Source organism: Felis catus, chromosome D2 (assembly GCF_018350175.1).
Source record: "Felis catus isolate Fca126 chromosome D2, F.catus_Fca126_mat1.0, whole genome shotgun sequence".
Classification (NCBI taxonomy): domain Eukaryota; kingdom Metazoa; phylum Chordata; class Mammalia; order Carnivora; family Felidae; genus Felis; species Felis catus.
The window spans coordinates 46,898,543-46,914,176 of record NC_058378.1 but is presented as its reverse complement, the minus strand read 5'-3'; the positions used below and the strand labels follow the sequence as shown (position 1 = coordinate 46,914,176).

General features: G+C 44.0%; 1 protein-coding gene across 2 annotated transcripts in view; it reads left to right on the top strand.

The window, feature by feature from the left end:
- VSTM4 (V-set and transmembrane domain containing 4) overlaps nucleotides 1–15,634 on the top strand; it is a 97,988-nt gene that overhangs the window by 9,783 nt on the left and 72,571 nt on the right. The gene's annotated exons all lie outside the window — the stretch shown is intronic.

Here is a 15,634-nt window from a genome sequence, read left to right as displayed (position 1 = left end):
TATTTTTAATATCCTATATGCATAAGGGACATGTTAAAGTAGATAATTTATGTAGATAGTGTTTAGTACAACTTTATTTGCCTTTGGAGTTTGCTCATTATAATGTTCTTAAGCACAGAATGATGTATTATCTGAAATGTGCACGTTTTCTCCCTAAGCATATTCATTCAAGAAAACAAATGACTATTAGTATAAATATATCTTTTGGCACAGAAAACAGAAAAATACATCAGATGACCAAAGGCTGAGGAGGGAATCCACTCTGAATATCCACTTGGCTCCAAAACATAAAGTCTCACGCACATCCTTTTTATTTTTATGTCACAGTGTATTCTGGAACTGTACATTACAGCTCTTGTTAGGAACGACTCTGTGCCAATTAGAAAGGATGTAAAGATTTCCTACATTCAAGTGCAATCATCTCGTTCATTATTTAATGCAAATCTACCCTCAGTGAGGGAAGCTGGGTTCCTTCTAGAATGTTCGTTTAGGTACCTGCGCCCCAAACCTGAGGTAGTTCTTAAGGTTTCACTGAAAATACACACCTTTTCCCCCCTTCTTCTTCTCCCCCACCTCCCCCTTGTCTTCCCTTCCCTCCCTTCCCCCCCTTCCCGCTCTCTTCTCAGAACCTCCTCTCTCTTCTTCCTCTCCTTCCCTTTCAATCTCCTGTTCCTCCCGTTTCTGGTTCTTCCCCTCATCCCTCTCCTTCCCTTCCCTTACTCTTTTCTTGCTTCTCTTTCCTCTCTCTGTCTGTCTCATGCTCATCCCCCCCCACCCCCCCACCCCCCACCCCCGCCCCACACACCCTCTGACCGCTCACCTGGAAGTGATTCTAATCTCACAGCAGAGCTGGGCCTCCCTTGCTGTGTCTGCTCCGCCTCAGAGCCTCCTGCTCCTCACACTGCCTCAGCCTCTGAGCAGGACTGTGGTTTTCTGACAGGAAGATTAGAAACCTTAGGAAGTGATGACCATGCCTTCTAGAATATTCCACACAGGCTTCAAGGGGACTACATCAGGAGGGTTAAGGAAAGGTAGTTCCAAATACATGACCTGAAAGCAGACTGGCTTGTTTAGGTTGGAACATGTCCGCCCCAGGCTGGGGGGAGTGTGCGGAAGCTTGGCTCTCTGTCCTTCCTGGGCAAGGTGGGGGACAGGCCCGTGGCTCCAGCCTCCTGGGGCGCCTTTCCCCAGGCCCTTTCCCTCACTCATTTCCAGGGGCCTTGTTTTCCTAAATCTTCACCTCACATTAATAATTGTTGTATGGAAAACCAGAACAAAACAAACACAATGGGCACATATTTGTGTGTTATAATACTGAGTAGGAATTCTCAGAAGTGGTTTGGAGTAAGTGCCTTTCCTCTACTGGGCCCCATATTCTTTCTTTTCTGATATACTCACTTTGCTCTCCTCCTTCCTATGGGCTTCTCAAGCCATTCCCAGGAGAGGGGAAATTTTCTTGGGAATGTTTTCAACACTACCCCTCCTCACTGCCCTTCCTTGACCATGGACTATCGCACTCTCCTTCTTGCATACTCTTTTTTTTTAATGTTTAATTTATTTTTGAGAGAGAGAGAGACAGAACATGAGTGGGGGAGGAGCAGAGAGAAAGGCAGACACAGAATCCCAAGCAGGCTCCAGGCTCTGAACTGTCACCACAGAGCCCGATGCAGGGCTCGAACTCACGAGCTGTGAGATCATGACCTGAGCCAAAGTCGGACGCTTAACCAACTGAGCCACCCAGGCACCCCTTGCATACTCTTGATGTGAGAATAAAACTGCTTGTCTTTCACTGTGAACTCCCAGAAAGAAAGGTGGGTGCATACTGTCTTCCCATCTCACTGTTGAAAAAGGAGGTTGATTCATACTGTATATTGAGGGAATAGTTCCTGGCACAGAGCAAGTGTCACAGGGTTTTACCCTGATTTCCACATGTTGGTTGTTTTCTATTGCAAAAATAATATAGTTCAATTAGAGAACTACTAAACATGAAGAACATGAAGAAATAGGTTTCAGGGTTTAAAGAAGATAAAAACAACTTGTAATATCTCCACCCAGGCATAACTTAACATTTCAGTGTAAATCCGTATAGTCATTTTTATGCAAATAAAAATTAAAAACCTAATTCCACTCATACCATAAGTATTTTCTGACTGGCTTAGTGTGCACATTTTCCCGTGTTGTTAGTTATGCTCCCATCACATAATTTTAACGGCAGGATAGTATTTCATGATGCGGATGTACTACAGTTTATCTTTTCAGTTACTGTTATTGGACAGTTAAGTTGTTCAAAATTACGGTCGGTAAATCTCCACAAATGTCCCTGCCTTTTGAATAGAGCCTTGGAAATAAGATTGCTGGGTCCAAAGGAATACTCAGTTTAACGATTGGTACCATTTAGATTGATACAATTTAAGGAGGTGACTTGACCTCTAGAGTAGTTAATGAATTCATATACCCACCAGCATTGAAAATGCCTTTTCCCCACGGATTGGTCTATGTAATATAGACTTTTCAGAGATGATGACGGTGATGATGATGATTATGAGTGCCTGGTATACAGCTGATGCCTAATAAGTACTTGATGAATCAATGAAATGCTTTTTGATAGCACTTCTTGCCATGGATGACTTTGAGGTAGGCATGACTTGATGATGGCACCTTCTCTGGAGAAGTCACTTCTCTTTCCCTTGGCCCATTCCAATCATGTGTCATATTCGAGGCCCTTGTCCATCCTTCCTCTTCCATCACAAAGGACTTCTTTGTGTATGCTAACCCACAGAGATCTATCTCACATCTTAATATCCCCAGTTTCACTGCCATCCCCAGAAGTAATCATTGTCAGTCCGTGCTTTACATCTTTCAAGTCCGTCTTCTGTGGGCACTCAGTGCCCACCAACACGTATGTATTCTAACAACACTACACTTCATGCTGTACAAGCATTGTTGATGATATTACTTACACTTTTTGTGATCGATATCACATAGCCAGACAATGCCAAACTGCACACCATCATCCCCCTAGTGCTGAGGTCTTATGAAGCTTCTAATTTTTCATTGACACAGCAAGTGCTTCGGTGAACACCCTTCTGCACGTTTTCAAGTGTTTCTGTTTGGTTACATTCCTGGAAAGAGAATTGCTGGGCCTAAGGCTATGCATATTTAAATTTTTAATAGACAATGCCCGTATGCTCTCCAAAAAGATTTTGGAAATTTATGCTCTATCATCGCATGATAGAGTCTATTTCCCTGAAGCCTCATTAACAATGGATATTATTAATCTTTTTCATTATTTATCACTATGATGGGAAAAATAATATTTCCTTGTTTTAATTTTGATTATTATATTCAATACAATTTAATTTCAATTATTGTATTCAATTATTAGTGAGGTAGTGAGGTTGAAATCTTGTCATATGTTTATTGACTGTTTAAAAAAATTTCTTTTGTCAATTGCCTGTCCATAACCTTTGCCTGTTTTTTAATTGGTTGCCGTTTTTTTCGTATATATATATGTGTGTGTATATATATATGTATATGTGTATATATACACATATATATGTACATATATACATACATATATATACACATATGTATATATATACATACATATATATACACATATGTATATATATACATATATACACGTAAATATACGTATATATACGTATATATACATATATATACGTATGTATACACATATACGTATATATATATACACATATATTTTTTTTTTCTGATCATTAATTCTTTTAGCTGCTATAACGGTGCAAAATTTTCTTCCAGTTTGTTATTTGACCTTATACTGTGTTTATGTTTGTTTTTTTTTTTCTTTACCATATAGATATTTTACATTTTCAGATATTTATGTTGTTAGATTTGCCATTTTTTCCCTTTAGGGTATTCCTTTTTTCAGCCATATTTTTTTTAATGTTTAAATTTTTTTTGAGAAAGAGAGAGAGAGAGAGACAGAGCGTGAGCAGGGGAGGGGCAGAGAGAAAGGGAGACACAGAATCTGAAGCAGGCTCCAGGCTCTGACTTGTCAGCACAAAGCCTGACACGGGGCTCAAACTCACAAACCATGAGATCATGACCTGGGCCGAAGTCAGATGCTTAACTGTTTCAGTTATATTTTTTATTGAGATGTAATTTATTCAATAAATTACACATAGTACCTTGGCTTCATATATTATCTAGGAAGCTTTTTCCCACCTCAAGCTTATAAAGGTATTTTCTGTTTTCCTTTAATGTTTTTAAAGGATTAAAAGAAAATTTTACTCTCTCTCTTTGGAATCCATTTTTATATATGGTGTGGAATAGTTAGCTTCCTTTTTGTTTCAAAATGGCTATCCTGTTGTCCCTACGTCATCTACTGAACAGATAAAATTTCCCTGTTTTGAAATGTTACATTTTCATGAGTTAAATTCCTACATTTAAATGTAAACTCCATACCTCACCAATACAGCATGATTTTAATTATGAGAGAATAGGGCAAGTCTCATTAGTTTTAAAATAAATGTCTTGCCTAGTCTCTTTTCATTTTTTCTTCAGCTGCTCTTCCTTAGTTTTGTAGAAATTATGTTGGGGTTTGATTTTATTGGGGTTTAATTGACTTTATAAATTACTTTGGTGTGGGTATATACATCTTATGCGTCTTTATGATTTTAAATGTTCCTATCCAGGGACCTGCTGTGTTCCTTCATGCATGCCGGCTGATATTTTTAATCATTCGGTAAAGATGTCTTAATATGAGTCTTGAACATTTTTTATTATGTTTATTTCTAGGTATTGCATGCTTCTAAGTGGGATCTACCCCTTCTCCCTACGTGCACACACACACCTCTTTTAAATTGGCTATTGCTGATTTATAGAAAGGTTGTTGACTTGTATTTGGCAACATAATAAGTTATCTTATTTTTTCAGATATAGACTTTTTCAGTTACTTCTCAAGGACGTCTGCAAGTTGATATCTCATTTGGTTTTGCTGACTTTATTGCGTTGGCTCGTAGTGAGTCATCTACCTGTACTCTTTTTGTTGACAGTTCTGGGAGTTCTACTTTGACCATTTTGGCTTTTACCTTGGCCATGTTTTCCCATCTAGCCCACATGGCCCCTGCTAGTGATTGTCAGTTGGTCTACTGAAAAACCAGCTTTGAGGTATCCATGACTTTTTTGTGATCCCTACTAGTAAGCCTATCAGAAAAGCAATTGGGTTTGGCCTGACAATGTGTCTTAGTAATTTACCTTTTCCTTTTTAAGTTTCTTAGAACGCTTTTAAAAACCCAATCTCAAGAAATGAGCTATCAAGCCACGAAGACCTGGAGGAACCTTAAATGCATGTTACCCAGTGAATGAAAAGCTACATACTCTATGATTCTAACCATATGACATTCCAGGAGAAGGCAAAAGTTTGGAGATAGTGAAAAGATTAATGGTTGCCAGGGGTTGGGAGGGAGGGATGAATAAGTATAGCACAGAGGATTTTTACAGCAATGAAAACATTCTGTATGGTACTATAATGGTGGATATGTGTCATTATTAATTTATCCAAACCCATAGAATGTACCGTACCAAGAGTGAATCCTAAGGTAAACAATAGACTGGGTGGTTTTGATGTGTAATTGTAGGCTCATGTATTGTAACAAATGTACCCCTCTGGTGGGTGGGGGCGCGTTGACAGTGGGGGAGGCTATGCATGTGTAAGGGCTGGGGGGGTCTGGAAAATCTCTCTACCCTCCCCTCAATTTTGCTCTGAACCTAAAACTGCCCCCCCAAAAAATAAAGTGTTAAAAATGATGATGATGATGATAATAATAATAATAATAAAACCATCTAGAAACTTGTCAGAGATAGCCTAAAGTTTTAAAACCTACTTTCCTACTTTTTTTTTTTTTTAAATCAAGGTGTTACTGACTTCAGGGTTCTCTGACTCCCAGGTAGAAACAGACACAAGGCCAAGGATGGCATGGATAGCATTACTGCAAGCTCATGTCCAGGCATGAGGGAGACAGCCTTCGTGAGAAGGATACCGGGCTGCTCCCTGAACAGTGGCTGCGGGAAGTGTTTGGAGGGGCTGAGGCAGGAAAGGAGCGATGTCTAAACATGTAAAGGTGGGGAAATACGCAGGCACAGTTAACAGAACATGCTCCTTCACACATAGTAAGTGTTATTTGCCTGTTCCGCCTCCATCCCCGGGTGTGATTTTTAGCATTATAAAGACAGGAAAAGGTGAAAGGTCAGGGCTGTGGTCCACTGTGGCTCTGACTAGTCTGGTCTGGTCTTTGCAGGAGTTGCAACTCATAGCTTGTTTCAAGTTCGTGGCTTCTGGCTTCCTGATTCAGTGTAGGGCCTGCAAGGTGGGCTAGAGAAATGGGTGATCAGAGGGGGGTAAGGTTTCCTGCAAGTTCGTGTTCTGTAAAACAGGTGGCTCAGAAAGGAAAACTACCAACGGGCAGGCAGGCAGATACTCAAAGAGCTTTCATTTTGAAACACTGAAATTGTAAGGAGATTAGGGCCTAGGACAACTTTATCCCAACCTGTGGCAGGGGCCTCAGCATCCTTGTCTCAAAGGCACTGGGCACGCCTCTAACATCGGGTACCTTTCCTACACTCCAGGACATCTCACTTTTCCTTAGCTGGAGTTCTTTCTTACCTGTGAATGGTCACCACTTAAGAAAGGTCAGATGTTCTCTCTGAAGAGGAGAGGGACAGAAATGTGATCAGCAGGTCTTCGGGTTGAGGAGGTTATTACTGGGAAACTCACTTGCCAAGCTGTTGAATAAATGTAGCTCATGGATTTTACTGTGGTGCCACAACTGACTTTTCATGAATGCCGATTAAAGTCTAGCATCTTTTTAAAATTAAAAAATATATATTTATTTATTCTTGAGGGAGTGAGAGAGAGAGAAAGAGACAGACAGACAGAGTGCGAGGGGAAGAGGGCAGATAGAGAGGGAGGCACAGAATCCGAAGCAGGCTCCAGGCCCTGAGCTGTCAGCACAGAGCCCAGTGCGGGGCTTGAACTCACGAACCGTGAGATCATGACCTGAGCCGAAGTCAGACGCTTAACTGACTGAGCCACCCAGGCGCCCCAAAGTCTAGCATCTTTAAATTGTTTACATCTATAATAGTGGAATCAAGTATTATCATCTGTCAGTCCATATCCCTTATGCTTTGATTTGATCTTTTGAAGGGGAGAAGAAGGAATGGAGTTACAGGGGGTTCAGGGAACTGTGTGTAAGCCGACACATCCGTGCTGCATCCCTGGGATGGTGGCTCCTTATAAAGTCCAGCTCATTATCTATGTGCCCATAAAATGCTTTATAAATGTCATACAAAATTTAAAAAAAAATCCCAAGCCCGAACCAAATAACCAACTCACCCCAATATCTGCGGTGTTATTGGCTTTACTTTGTTCTCTATATTTTGTTTCCCCAAATTTGGGGTAAGTCCTTGAACAGGTAAACGTGGCGAAAAAAGTAAGTAGCAAGTTATTGGAAACAAAATCTGCACTAACATATGAATTTTTCATGGCTTTATTTTTTTTCCTGGAGACTTCTCTGTAAGCTGGCTAAGAAATGTAAGTTGTATTAATTTGAGGCAAAGCATAACTTGCCATTTTATGTTTTAACTATGCATATTATTAAAACATGATGGAAAATGGGGATTTTGAAGACAGGGGACGTAATAAATTAAGGGTTATCTGCAAATCGCATACATGTGAGATTGTGGAAGGGGGCTCCTGACTACGGGGCTGTTGGTGCTGTGTGGTACAACACGATATGACAAATAATGAAAATTGAAGCACAGCACTATATGAAATTGAAAACTATAATGAAAATTGAAAACATGTGACCCTGTAGATGACACCCTGTGAATCGCGCTCAGCTTATCTTAGAGAAATTGTCATACCAGATGATCGATGTTATTTTTATGACACAGAGGGAGAAAGAAAGGTAGAGAATGTTGTGCAGATTACTCAGTTGCTTGGGCTATATGAGCAGTTCACTGAGCAAGAAGCCCTTCCTGCAAAGAAAACGGATCAAAAAGTCCTAAGTGACACATGTCCTTGAACCCTCTGGAGAAGTTTCCAGTGGAAACCAGGAGGGTCAATGTTAGGTTTGATTTCATTTAACTGTTTAATCAATGACATTTAAAAAGGAGCACACATCACCCCAATGAATTTTACAGAAAACACAAAATTGGGAAATGTTTTCTAACGTCAGCGAGGAGTAGAAACGTAATAAAAATGAATCCAGAGAGGCAGGGAATAACAGAATAAGATTCAACTTGGAAAATGGCAGAGCAACACATTTGGGGAAGACGTATCACAGGCGCAGTTGGAGAGTCAACGGGAGGCTAAGAGGCTGTCGTGAAGGGACCTTGGTGATGGTGGCAGTGAATCAGGTGTGTGTCTGCAATGTGATATGGCAGCGCGAACAGCCGGTGTTATTTCCATCCACGTACAAATTGGCCTGGTGTCCCTGGGGAGGAAGGCGGCTGTGTCGTGTGTACTGCCCTGGTGAGACTAATGGGGACTACAGCAGTCCGTTTTGGGAACCTCATTTCCAGAAAGATCCACTCAAACTAGAGAAGAGAGGCAAAGCTGATAAGGAAATGAGTGGCAGCCTCCAGAGATGTGATCAGTTTAGCTGAGGAAGCTTTGCTGGGCTTAGCGAACAAATTGCGTCGGAAAATAACACATTGACTACGGTGCTCAGTGGTGTTGGGTGAACTCATTTATCCCTTCACTCGGTGGGCATTTTACTGAGCACCTGCTCTGTGCCAGGATCCTGCTGTGCTGGAAACTTGGGGAAACATGGGTGGATCTGTCTGTAAGGGGGGCAGATATGTAACAGTGTATGTGCAAGGATCAAGGTGTGCACAATTTCAACACATAGGAGAGCCTCTAAGGATGAGGGAGAAGGCAGCGCCATTTCCACAGGGCAGGAAGTGGGAGGAAGTGGCATCTCAGTGTGTGGGCACCCTGTAACAGTGGGTCAGGACAGCTGGAGTCTGTGATGGAGTAGGGGTGATAACCTTGGAATAACTAGGGGAGGCAGGCAGTGCTGATGGTGGAGGGGTTTGTACTGAATATTAGAGAATTTGCACTTGATTTTGTAGGCTATTCTTCTCAACCTTGCCTAACGATTAGAATCACCGGGGCCATTATTAACATGAAGATTCCCAAGCACCTGCCCAGGGGATTCCAGTCTACTAGGCCTGGGTTGGAATTTGAAGATTTAACAGGAAGCCTAGGTGATTTTATCATCAGGCGGTTTTGGGGGCAGGGGAGGGGGTGTCTTCTGCTTTAGGCCTTGGAAAACCCACGAAGCATTTAAGTCTTCTGACAGATCCCTGTGTTGGCTCCTCAGGGCATGGGTCCCTACTACATTCGGTGGTAGGAATGGAGGGTCATGAAGAGGTCAGAAGAGAAGTCTCTAGTAATCGACTGGGTATGGGCAAGAGAGCGCTTGTGGCTGGCCCCCAGAGGTCTAACTCAGTAGTATGAGCAGGGTGGTGCCCGCAGCTAGTCCACGGGGGACGTTCAGGATGGAGAGCCAGATGTCTGGAGGCCACCCTGCACTGATGCCCGCTAGGGACACAGGCATGTGGAGCCAAAGCTCCTATCTGATCGGGCAAGTGGCATCCGAGTCAGGAAGCTGTAACCGTGGGGGTAGATGAGCATCCCAAAAGGCAGGGGTGGGGGTCGAGCTCCAGAAAACACCAACATTTGGGGCAAGGGAAGGAGCTAGCTTGGCTTGGTGTTGTTGGTCCGGGCTCCTCCAGGCCAGCCCGTTGGCCACCTGGGAAAGGCAAAGTGTTCTTAGTAGAAGGGCAGCATATCACAGGATGAAGGCACAGCAGCTCTTTGTCAGGAGGCCAGAAGGTCAGTCTGTGGGAAATCCAGAGGAGCACAGGGTCCTAGGTGGGGACCAGTGCATTCACCTTGATCCCCAGGGGCCCAGCGAGCCTTGTATCTTCCGCTCCAATGACAGTCGTCTCTAGGTAGTATCTTCTCTCTCATTCTTCATGAGTAGGTGGGATACGACAAGGTCAATAGCAGCGTTAGGTCCTGCCCGACCCCAGGGACAGCAGGGGGTGGAGTCCCGAGGGCCCTGTACCCAGGAGTCATGTGGAGATGTAGGAAGGGTGCAGTCGACAGAACAAGGCAATCAGGATGGAAATAAAGGAGTATGATCAGAGGTTTGGTACTTCCCAGGAGGGAGATGAAGAGGCCCAGTGAGGTGTTTCTCGAAGGGGGTGATTTATTGGGGTGTTCAGAGTTTTCTGATTAGATACACCAGTGCAGAGATTTTCCAGAATTCTTGATTCTCAATGCCCTTAGGTCAAAAGAAATAACTGATAATTTTGCTTTTTAAGGAGTCGGGTCCATCAGTTTAATATGAATATTTCTGTCCTAAAAACGGAGAGCATAATACATCCCTAGAGACTGAGACAAGCTATTCTTTTTAGTGGAAATTCCAAAATCACTTTTGAAATGAGGTGAAGATTTGATATTTTAGGGGACAAAAATCAATGCAGAGTAATGTGTGGCTAGTTGTGATATTGTTTTTTTTTTTTTTTTTTTTCAAATAATGATACTTTCTGAAGAAGTTCACTTTATTCTGTCCCTGTCGATGCACAGAAGTACCCGACCCTGTGTTTGTTCTCCACGCTCAGTGTTGACTGGTCACTCCCTGTGTGCATCAGGCATACAGTTCATAAACGAAGTCCACTGTCTTCCCATTACTGGGATGTTAGGGTCCCTATAGCCCCTCCACATGCCCTTTACCCCCTCTATAATGTGTCCCTGCATCTAGGCACTTGTGTTTCATCCCTGCTCTATTTAGTAATCTTTTGACCTCCCTGCTTCCCAAGGCTGCCTCTGCTTCCCAAACTTTGAGGGTCTCCCTGCCATTGTGCCTTTTCCATCCAGCTTGATGTCCCCGTGGCCCCCCGACTTGCCCTCCCTGCATGCTGATTTGGTATGGTCCCTCCCAGGACGTGTAGACACGATAGAGTTCTTGACATGAGAACGGCCCTGAGCAGGGATGAGAGGCTGGACTAGCTCCTAAGCCTGATTTTCTTCAGATGCCTACAGGGGAATTTCGAAGATGAAGCCCAAGGTTTGTCTGTGGGGCTTCCTGTCAAGGGCAGTCCCTAGTGCAGACCTGGGTGCCGTATGTCCTTCACGGTGACCGAGCTTTGAGGCCGGCCGGTTTGCGGGATCAGCCTGCAAAGGCCCTTCACACCGGTGGGCATGAATCTCCAAGGCTTGCGACAGTGAGGTGGCCATTCATTTTAGGCTTCTTCTCTTAAGGGACAGCAGCTTTGATTCCCCAGACCTCATAAAAAGTTATCCTCGATGGCTTTTCAGCCCAGCTCTGCCACCCACAGACTCAGAAGACTGGTCTTCTGAGCCAAAATGAATCTGCATACTTTCAGATGGAGGCGTCTTCATTAACAGTGAAAATGCTAATAATAGAAGCAATTTGCAAAGGCTGTCTCCTGCAATTTAATCAGTATTTCAGTCTGACCCCCAAATAACATATTTTAATAAGCCAAATTGCTATTTGACTTAAGATGATATAAATAAGCTTTAAATGTGGGGAGTGAACAAAGCAAATGGAAAACTCTGTTACCCTAAAAGTATTTGGGGGCAAAGATTAAATTATAATTTCTTATTTGACTATTTAACCCCAAAATGTTAGAGGGAATTTAATAATTGGATCTGAAAGTACAACCACAGGGAATCAATATTTCAAGTTTCCGTGGAAGAAATTAAATAATTCCTTTTTCTCCAGAGACAGAGAACAGATAATTAGGAATGAGATTTACTAAACATTTAGTGCTACTGCTTAATTAAGCAAGCACACATCATGATGTTGAAAGTGTCAACAGGTCCAGATACTCAAAGGGAACAAATTGACAACGGGAGTGTAATTTAAACTACACTTGAAACACTTCTTCAGTGTGCCTGCCCTCACTCCCAACCGCCATGGTCTTGGAAGAGTTGAAGAGAGTGGAGACTTACACAAACCTCTATCAAGCCCCTGCTTATGAGCCTGTTATCGCTGTGCTTTCCTTAAAGAGAGGGATGGGTGGAGTGATCCCACCCTCTCAGGGCCCCAGCCTCACAATCCAGAGAAGGAAACAGATCGACATGTGCACAGATCTGATCGATATTATGGACAGAACTAATAAAAAGGGAATGTCAGTGGGCCATACACGAGGGTGACGCTGGCTTGGGAGTAAGGGAGAGAGCTCAGGATACATTCTTGGAGGAAATGAGAAGGTCACCTAGAGGACGTGGGATTCCACTGGGCCACAGGGCAAGGAGGGCTATGGTCGCTATAGGCCATCCATGTCAAGAGACGAAACAGGCTAAGCAAAGCTAGATAAGGGAGAAAAGGAATTTGCAGATAACGTGATGAAATTGGATGCACGTTTGTGGCTGGTGAGGGCCGGAGGTGGGCGGTGGTTAAGAGCCAAGTTTGGCACGGTAGACCTGGCCAGGGACCTTGACTCCAGGGACCCTGCCAGGTTCTTTTTAAATGCACCCTCACACCCGACACTGTACATGGTACACAGAAGGGCTCGGTGCTGATTTTTCTTTTTTTTTAAGAAAGAATGAATGAGTGACCCAAGCTCTTGGGTAAACTGCCATTTTAATTAATGGCAACAGGGAGTGGAAGGTGGTAGTAAGAAAATATATAGACCTGACCCGGAGTCGTAACTGGAGGGGGCAGTTACCAGGCCCTAAGCGTCAGTATTTCCTAACCATTATTTGGGGATATACACACGGTCTTTGTCTTCTGTAGCTGATTCCATTTCAGAAGGCAACCTTCTTTTCCAACTGCTCTGTTTAATAGGAAGTCTATTTAGTATGTTTTTTTTGTTTGTTTGCTCTTTTGCTTTGTTTGCTTTGTTTTTAGGAATTTGTCCTACAGTGGATGCAAAAGAGGAGTGGCTCGAAAAAGACAAAACCGGAGCTTTTCCGTTTCTCATTAGCTGCTCCCTGTAGGTCACTCAGAGGTCTTATTCACATATATGGCTTTGTCTGAGCCCCAAGAGAGACTGCCTTTGGCCTGACTCTTAGAGACACAAGGGGGAAGTGAAGCAATCGGCCAACTCCGGAGAGCAGAGACAGAGAGAGTCTCTGTGTCTCCCTGGGGTTACAGTTGCCTTCCCTGAGAACGCTGATCCAGTTATAAATAGTGGCCACACAGCTACATCTTAGCAGGGTTTTCCTTGGGAAACCATCTCATCATTGAATAAGAAGGGGTAGTGAACTGAGTATATTCATTGTTGAATTTACAGCAAAAGTGTTGACTCATCTTTATTTTCTTTAAGGATCTTCTCTTGTGAGTACTTCATATCACCAGCCTCTTCTGGTCTCCTTTTCCCTCCTGTTGATCTGTGCAGGAGGCTGCCTAAGCAAACTGAGGCAGGGAGGCATCTGCTGTCTGGATTCCCACTCCCTCCCTGCCCCCCACCTCCCTGAGTGCAAATCAGTGAGGTCTACATGCCAGGGACCAAAACTTTAAATGGCTGCCCCTCTCAACTCCAGTGGACTGAAGAATCGTCTTCTGCTTAAGGTCTTGGGACTTCCTGCCTTCATTCTATACCAAACTAAGAACTCAGAGGCCATAGAATGAATCACGGCAGGCTCAAAGTACATAACTTCGAGGCCAGAACTTCGCAGGGAAGTCAGGCTTGGGGGCCTGTTGCTTTCATATGAAGGGAGGTGGCAGGGTAGAGCAGGTGTCTCCCTGGCCTCTCTTCCCAGCCTTCCAGAATGTGTCCATGTCATGGTCCCAGCACCAAGTTCCTTTTAGAGGAGGCCTTGACCCACCATGGTGTGATGTTTATTGCATTCGTTTGTTCGTTCAAAGTGACCGTGACGTGTAACGGGCCGAGAAGGATTCTAGGAAGTGAGGAAGACAGATGTAGTCCCAGCCACCATATACCTTCCGGTCAGCTAGGGGTGGCAGATAATGACCAAGATGAATGAGAACACATTCTGCAGGGAGGGAGGGCGTGAAACCCTGTGTAATCATTGGAAGAAGGTCTCTCTGACTCAGATTCTCCCCACTTTCCAAGTTTGAGTCAGCCACGTGGGGAGACCTATATCAATCGTTATAGATGGTCTGCCCTTTAGAAAGTAACTTTCTTGAAAACTGTGTTCTTTTGCTCTGAGACATGCTATGAGTAGGGCACCTGTTGGGATGAGCACGGGGTGTTGTATAGAAACCAATTTGACAATAAATTTCATATTTAAAAAAATAAAAAAAATAAAGGGGCCTTTTGGAGTTTTTGTAAACAACACTCATGCGATGGGCTTACTCCTTAGTTTTTGCAGTCATTTTGTTTTCCCTGGATTAAACACAGAGGCATTGTCTCAGTTTTCAAGCTCTGGACCCTGCCCTGGACTAGAGGAGAGATTGAAGCCCAGGGTCCGTCTCCTCATCAGTTGACTCCCCTCTCCCACATCTCCTTGAACTCTGTGCCCGCCTCTCTACTACGAGTGGGTGAGGCAGGCAGGCATCTCTAAGTGGAGTCCCGGGACCTCCAGACTCAGGATTTTCTGAACGATGCACTCCCTCATCGTGCACATTTCCCAAGCCCTCCCTAGATTTCTCCAGTCGGAAGCCCAGGGTGATGCCTGGGAATGTTCATTTTAGCAAGAGCCCCAGTTAATTCTACTGCACACTAAAAGTCTTAGAAATCTTGGTCTTTGGGCACTCAATGAAGGTAACACCCTCTGTGATTAAAATCGGTGTAACCTGGGAGGAGAATACTGGGAGGAGGCCCAGCCTGTCCTGCAGTGAAAGTGGAAAGGTGACAGTGTGTCTCTTGAGCTCAGGCTGGTCTTTCCGTGTCCTTGCTGTATGCTCCCTGAAGCCTCCTCAGTCCTCTGGCTGTGCCAGGACCCTCTCTATGCTCCTCTCCATCAGTACCTGCATTCTGGAGGGCTTTCTGTATCAGAAATGTGCTGTGCACCTTCCTTTGGATGTAACCCACGATTGCAATTTAAGCTCCTTTCATTGTAGGATCCTTTGTTAGAGGAGCTGGGGACACAAGTGAGCAGATGAGAAAGAGTTTGGGAAGAAAGGGAGCCTTTCCAAGGCCCCTAAAAATTGTCAGCCACCTGTTCTACAGATAATGGGGTCAGGCCTTAATGCAGGTCCAGATAAGGATGCCAGTATTATCGGCGAACGGGAGACCAGAGAGGGAGGTGGGAGGCGCCTCAGCCTGAAGGCCATTGTCGCAGGGTCTTGGCATAAACTCAGGGGACACAGTCTGCTACAACCTGTGAAACATGCCTTTCCCAGGGGAGTTGGCAGGACATTCTGTCCAAGTTAGGAATCAAGGCTCTCAGTTTTCACACCTCTTTGAGTGATGGTTTCCTCACGGGTCTCATCACAGGGGGCTTGACTGAGATTCTTTCTTCCCAGCCTGCTTTTTCCAGACACAAAGCTGATAGGATCAGTTTGTCTTGGTGCCTCTGCGCCACATTCTTCTTACCGTTTGATCCTGTAGCCACTTTCAGCCAGTTCTCCCCAGAGGGGCCGAGATCCAGTGAGTCTCACAACTTGCCCCTTTTTAGATTTCATCTGATTCTGCTGTCTTG